Source organism: Jaculus jaculus, chromosome 10 (assembly GCF_020740685.1).
Source record: "Jaculus jaculus isolate mJacJac1 chromosome 10, mJacJac1.mat.Y.cur, whole genome shotgun sequence".
Lineage (NCBI taxonomy): Eukaryota > Metazoa > Chordata > Mammalia > Rodentia > Dipodidae > Jaculus > Jaculus jaculus.
In genome coordinates, this window is record NC_059111.1 from 34,824,282 (window position 1) to 34,832,429 (window position 8,148).

The following is an 8,148-nucleotide window of genomic DNA, read 5'->3' on the forward strand; positions in this document are numbered from 1 at the left end:
ATAATATGAAAGAAATATGACAAATTAAATGACCAACTTAAAAATTAAGGGTTTAGTTAATAGAGAGGTAGGCAGGAGGAAAGAGAGGAGCAAAGAGGGAGTAAATTACTCAAAAAATACACACACAGGGCTGGAGAGATGGCTTAGTGGTTAAGCGCTTGCCTGTGAAGCCTAAGGACCCTGGTTCAAGGATCGGTTCCCCAGGTCCCACGTTAGCCAGATGCACAAGGGGGCGCACGCGTCTGGAGTTCGTTTGCAGAGGCTGGAAGCCCTGGCGCGCCCATTCTCTCTCTCTCCCTCTATCTGCCTTTCTCTCTGTGTCTGTCGCTCTCAAATAAATAAATAAAAAAATTAAAAAAAAATACACACACACACACACAACACACACACACACACACACACACACACACACACTACTGAAGTAAAAGAAACCAGCAAAGTTGAAAAAGAAAGGACTCATATATGTGTGATCTTTCCAAACATATGGAAAAGGAAAAAGGTCCTAAAAATTCCAGAAGGAGAATGAAAATCAAATAAACATATTTGTGGAGAATGATAATAGAAGCAGAATGGTGATAGATCACAAGTAACACTGAAACTAAAATATTTTGTAGCAATCAATAACATTAAAAAATAATTTTCAACCTAAAACTAGGCCAAGCTATTTATTGGATAAGATAAATGCGTTAAAGTGAGTTTTGTGCTCTTTTAAATACAATTGCAGCAGCATAAGCTTTAGCAATATGAAGGAGAATCAAAATGGCTGGCAATATGGAACAGTGGAAAGCAATTACAGTGTAAACCAGAGCAATAATCTTTCTTTTCCTTTGTTCTTCCTTTCCCTTTCCCTATTATAGATTGAATATCTTCCTAGATGACCTGGGGTCTGTGTGTGTTATGTATCAATGCTGTTGCATTTTCCTTTCTTCTTTCATCTTATCTTCATTGAGCCACATGATGGGGGTGCCCTGGTGGTCAGATGATCCCAAGAGCAACATGGTGAGAGGGTTGCAGAGAGAAAGTGGGACTGATGATGACTATGAGAAAGCAAAACGAAAGTCAGAGCTACATGTTTCCTTCAAGATAATAAATGAAAGTAAACTTGTGCACAATCTTTGAATCTTAGCTGGTAAAAATTCCACAGCTATCAAATTTCTCATAGATTAACTAGAATTTCTGTGCCTTCTTTTAGTGCCCTGAACAAAAATTGACTCCAGGTATTCTCAGAAGCAACCAAGGAACATTTTTGTTAGCATCTTCACTGCATGTCAGAGAAATAATCTCTGCAGGTAAATAATGATTATTTTGACATGTATTACCAATAAAAGTCTGTAGTCAGCAATGGTTCATATGGGATGTGTGGTGGTTTGACTCAGGTGTCCCCAATAACCTTAGGTGCTCTGACTGCTAGGTTCCCAGCTGATGGAGATTTGGGAATTAACAACATCTGGAGTAGTGTATTGTTGGGGGCAGGCTTATGGGTGTTATAGGCAGTTTCCTCTTGCCAGTGTTTGGCACACTCTCCTATTGCTACTGTCCATCTGATGTTAGCCAGGGGGTGATGTCCACCCTCTGCTCATGCCATCATTTTCCTCTGCCATCATGGAACTTCCCCTCATGTCTGTTAGCCAAAATAAACCCCTTTTCCCCACAAGCTGCATCAGGTGATTTCTGCCAGCAATGCGAACCTGGCTGCAACAAAATGAAATAATAAAGGAAATTGGTATTTCAACCTATTACCATATATTGTAGTTTGCATAAAGGCTTATAAGTAAGGAAACATTGTTTACTACCTTTTATTGCAATATTTACACCACTATTTTGATGAAAATGAAAAATGTAAAGGAGAAATTGGTTGGTATCATAACAAATTGAAAACAAAGTATGCATGGACTTGTTCTCCATCAAATCATATCATGGTACACTGCATTATAGACTGAAAGAATTTAGTTATGAGAATTAATGATACATTTTGTAAATACATTTTCAGTTATATATTGGAAAGACAATGAGACATATGTCAGACTTGTCCAGTACTGTCCCAGCTCCACTGAAAACACAAGTTTGTGACTGAATTTGGCTTCCACTGGGGAAGGGGATGAATTCTCAACTCTTCCTTTTGAAAATTTTCATTTATTTATTTTTATTTTGGAGAGAGATACACACAGAGAGAGAATTGGCCTCAGTCACTGCAATGGAACTCCAGATGCTGGAACCACCTAGTGGGTATGTGTGACCTTGCCCTTGCCTCGCCATTGTGCATCTGGCTTACGAGGGATCTGGAGAGTTGAACATGGGTCCTTATGCTTCACAACCAAACACCTTAACCACTAGACAATCTCTCCATCCCTCTAGTCTTCCTTTAGTTCATTCCTTGGCTTGCTTCTTTTCCTCCTTTAGCTTTTGTGACCTTTTTCTATTAAAATAGAAAATTTATTCTTTTAAAAGGAGGAATATTTTATTTTTATTTATCTATTTATTTTAAATATATTTATTTATTTACTTGAGAGAGACAGACACAGAGAGAAAGACAGGTAGAGGGAGAGAGAGAGAATGGGCGCGCCAGGGCTTCCAGCCTCTGCAAACGAACTCCAGACGCATGCGCCCCCTTGTGCATCTGGCTAATGTGGGACCTGGGAACCGAGCCTCGAACCGGGGTCCTTAGGCTTCACAGGCAAGCGCTTAACCACTAAGACATCTCTCCAGCCCTTTATTTATTTATTTTTAAGGAGAGAGAGAGAGAGAGAGAGAATGGAGAATACACTGGCGTGCACTGCCTCTTACCACTGCAAATTCCAGACATATGCACCAAATTTGTGTATCTGGCTTTAAGTGAATAACCAGAATGGCAGGCTATACAAATAAACACCTTTAACCTTTGCACAATCTCCCCAGTCCACACATAGAGATGTTCAAGTCACTGTGTGACCTAGTACCATGTTCATTGTTCAGGGGATAATGATCAAATTTCAGTATGTTCATGTATGACAATTGTCATTAAAAATAAATATAGCTGGGCGTGGTAGCACATGCCTTTAATCCCAGCACTTGAGAGACAGAGGTAGGAGGATCACCATGAGTTCAAGGCCACCCTGAGACTACATACCATATATATACATATATATGACATTTTTTCTATTCTTTCCCCTGGATGAGCTGGCAGTTTTTGTGTTCACTTTTCTAATTCTGTGGTATACAAGAAGACACTACCTGAGGGCAGAGTGAAGGGTGAAACAGGCTGAGGGTATAAGTAAAGCTGAGCTAGGACTTCTCAGTTCTGAAAATTCTTTTGAGGTTTTGTGGCTTTATAATGGGAATTTCATCCAATTTTTTCTCGCATAGGTGGGGTTTGTATATGGTTCATTTATATATGATGTGACGTGTGGTTGGAAGCTGGCTCTGGCTTACCTGTGAATGGAGAGCTCAACTAGGATGTTAACTCTCAGTGCTGAGGCACTGTCTCAATGATTTTTAAACTTTGGTGCTTTGGTGGCTTAGGTCTTCTGCTTCTTTCTGGTTGTGGCCTCTGGTGAATTAATTTTTTTATACATGAAAAATAAAGTTATTAGAATAAACTTTGAGTAGGTAATACATATAAAACATATAAAACTCATAGAGGAATGTGTAGACCATAGTAACTGTTCAACAAACTGCTGTTTATCTGCCTCCTCCTCATGTTTTGTAGGATAGCTTACCACTTGCACAGATGAACATCTGTATTTCCCAATATACTTGGAGCTTCTTGAGAGCAGAGAGTATCCCCATCTTACAGAGACATAAGATAAGTGCTTATCAGAGGGTTAATTGAAATGAAAAAAAAAAAAGCTGAAGAAATATCACTGTACTTTTAACCCACGATTCTGTCTACCTAGGTAATTAGTAAAATCAATTATAGTCCATTAGCAGAAGCTAATTGATTGTGGCAAATAGTCCACATAAGCTTGGTTTCAAGGAGAAAATAATCTAAAAATTAGAAATTATATTATATAAATATAGTCTTTACTCTCCCAGAAATGTTCACAGCCTTGTGAGTATGAAAATTTGACTTTGCTTAGGCCTAGAATCATGCTACAAAGATTTTCTGAAGCAACCTTTTCTTCAGGTTGTTTAAGATTTTGGATGTTGGCATGCATCCTTTTGACACATGGAAAATGGTGGAAAAGTTGAACATCAATTTGCTTTGGAATGAGTCAGGGCATAAATAAATAGTGAATGTGCTTGAATTAAAACAGCCAAAGGCAAGCATGCTGCTTTCAGTCTTATGGGCCATATGCTGCTAACACAACAATGATGTGATGATAATTATAAAATGTCACTAGATTTCTATTGCTGAAGACAGATATAAAAGTATTTCTCTGCTGTGCTGGTAGAAAATTTCTCTTCTTTTTTTTTCTTAGTGCAAAAAAAAAAATTCTACTATATTTGGTTGATATCTGTTAGTTATGTGAACTCATTTTTTATGAAATAGACATTTATTAAATTAGTCACCAAATATGCTTCCCTAGCAATAAACTGGATGCTATTAAGGGTGCATCAAAATAATCTGTGCAAATTCTTAACAAAATAAAAACCTATCCTTTAAAAGATGTCCTACTATAACTTCTTTTTCTATATCTCATCCCAGTCATTAGATGTATAAGTATTTGAGTTGTACCATGGCTCACATTAGTTTTTGAATAGTTTTGTCTCTGCCATAGGCCTTATTCATAAGGTGGCTGATAATTTAAGTATGGTTTCACTATTTTCTAATTGTTATTAAAATTAATGACACTTACCATGACCAATATACTAAAATGCACAGTCAGATATATGAGAAAGAGACTAATAATAGTTAATTATAAATGGAAATCAATCTCTTAACATGAATTAATAAGCTGTAAGAAATTGATTTCTCATTTCTTTTGCTACTCCATTAAACACATTAATGTCTTAAGTGAAAAGCTATTTCATATTCCTTAATATCTTGTTAAGACGGGTCAAAATAAAAAAAAATTCTCTGCGAGCTTTACTAGCCTTTTTGAAATGAAATTTTGGACAGACTATTTCAAATGTTGATATTTTCTCTTTCTATATCTGAGTGTTGAACTAATAATTTGATATGCTTTCAGCAACAAACAGCTCAGAGCATGTTTAGATTTTTTTTTTCTTACTTTTATTGGTGGTATTTGGGGACAGCTGTGAAGTATCCTAAGAGCTTTTAAATAGGGGTAATGAGATTCTTCTCTGAGAATTAAATTATAAAATTGATCAATAGTAGATCAGAGTAGAGCTGTGCAGTCACTTAAAAAAAAAAAAAAAAGATTTACTGATAGAGCCAGAGCAAGACTTTACTGAATGTACAAATAAATTTAAAGGAAAAATATCAGTCACATGAAATGATTCTCAGCCATAAACACAGGGATAGCTGACCTAGAGGATTAAATGTTGGTTATGTTCATTCTACGTACAGAAAAGGACATACTGGCCAGTGGCTTTATTGCATACACACACACTTTAGGCTATAGTCTACATTATATAACTCATGCTGCTCATGCTGTTATGATCCTGTCCTCATCAAGTGTCCTTCCTGTTAAAGGTTGTCTTTTCTTGATGAGAATTATGTAGAAGAGAGCTGGATATACTGATTTGTGTGTTTAAGGAAGCACGTCAACCATAGTTTTATTTATACATTTATGCATTGGTGTTCCAATTTCAGAATTTGTTCTAGTAGATGAATATTTACTCCGGAGAGACACATTGGATCTCAAAATGTTGGCTTAGATTTTTAAGCTTATGTAACTGGTGGTCAGAACCAGCTGCTTGGTGATTTTTACCTTGGTGATTTACAAATACAACAGGGAAATTTCTGAATTTATGGTGGAGATGGAGGTAGAAATAGAAATAAATGTCTACTGCGATCCAATGTAATAATCTACCCATTTAATAGTACAGTAGAACTTTTACAATTTTGACTTAGGAAACTGCTCAAAACTAGATCTTGCCTCTGTGTTAAACTTTTGCTATAATCACTTCTTTTGTGTAGGTGATAAGATCAGTGGTTAGCTGAACAATGTGATAATAAATTGGATTGTAACAGACTACTGTCATAGTTTTGTTTTCATTTAAAAGCAGACTCTCTCTCTCTGAATCAATAGAAGTGCATAAAAGCTACTAGAATTATAACTTCTTACTTTGGGTTATTATTTTAGAGTTTGTAAAGCAATTTTACTTAAATCCTCTCTTGATCCTCTCAATAACTCTTTGAGGCATGTAGAGGAAGTATCCATTTTCCTGTTGGGAATTTGGTATATTGTGCTTTAAAACTTACAGAAAGCAGGCAAGGTCCATTGACTTGAAAGTTGGCACAGAAATGAGAGGCACTATAGACAGATACACCTCCAAAATGTTAACCCAGGTCAAAGCCTTGCATAGAACTCTAAAAACCTGTTTTAAAATGTTGCAAAAGCTAAAGATTAAATAAACCTTGTTTGATAAAATATCCCCTTTTGATTATGATAAAACAGAATTATAATCCATTCATGACTTTTTTTCTTGTCTTATACCTATAGTGTGTCAGATATGGAACTTGGTGCTGGAGGTATACCAAAGAATAAGATAGATTGAGAGCCTGGTCTCACTATCCAACAGTTTAGTCATTAGGCACACAAACAAACCACCATGAAAATGTGATTGAAACAGGATTCTCTCTGGAGGTGCCAGACACCTTCCTCAGGAATTAACATTTAAACTGAAGTTTGTATAGAGGTATGAGATACAAGTCTGAGTGGAGGAGGGGGTTCAGTTTAACTAGAAGTTATGTCAAGTTTAATTTAACTATCTTAAATCAAAGTAGAGAAAACTGAATTCTTACCACAACATTTTGTGTACATCCAGATTCTAGCATTAGGGAGATGAAAGCTGAGGAAGAAGAAAAGAGAAGCAAATTTCAATGAGCTAATCCTTGATAATTAATTACCATGGCTCCTCAGTTCCTTTATCATAGTTTAGAGGAAGCTTTGAATAAGAGAAGCCCCACAAGACTCAGGGAGGTCTAATAGGATGTTGTGTCTCCTAAAATGATTAGTTTGAGGTCCAAACTTAATTGTCTTAATAAGCCACTTAATCATTCATGACAGACAAGTGAAGCCACAAAGGGACTCAATCCTAAGGCTTTCAGTTTTATGTTTCTAAAATCTCATTAGCAAAGTAAGAGGTTAGAAGCATGGTATGAAGTTACTTTATCCAAAGGTCTTAGTTATTGTTAACCTAAAACTTTGGAGTTGCTTTGTATTAATCCTCATAGCATGAGAAAAAATTTGAAGGAGTCCCTATAGAAAGATAATTATAGACATCATCATGACAAAACAACTCAGTGCAATTATTTTAGAATCAAACTTTGACAATAAGAGACTGAATAGCTATGATTAACTAGAAGCATGGGGAATGAGTTATCTTGGCCAATTATTTTGAACAAATTCCCCTCTTTTAAAGTGATGCTAAATGTGCTTGCATGTTTTGGACTATCAAACTATGTGATTATGATAGTTAAAAATATTCAAAAAAGAAACAATAATATCTAATGATTAAGTTAACATCCAGATACCAATTAAATTTCAGTATATTTTGTAGATCACTTAAGAATATGCATCTGTAATAAAATGCATAAAAATATTTTGCTATAATATTATGTCATATTTTGTCAATGACTTTACAAACATTTTAATATAATATTAAAATTTTTAGTTCTGTATACTATTTTAACATGGGTCATACATGAACTATTTTTATTATGCAAGATATCTTGGATACAGCTTTTCTGGGCATTTAATGTTTGAGTGGATGCTATTGCTTATGAAACTAATTTTATTTTGAGGGAGGGTCTCGCTGTATCCCAGACTGACGAAGAATTCACTATGTAGTCTCTGTGTGGCTTCAAGCTCAAGACAATCCTCCTATTTTGCTTCCCAAGTGCTGGGATTACAGGTGTGTGTCATTATGCCTGGCAAAGCTAATTTTTCAATTAAAAAGAAAAAAAACTATTTTATTTATTTATTTGAGTGAATGAGAGAGAGAAAGAGGCAGATAGAGAGAAAGATAATGGGCATGCCAGGGCCTCTACCTACTGCATATGAACTCCAGACACATGTGCCCCCTTGTGCATCTAGCTTA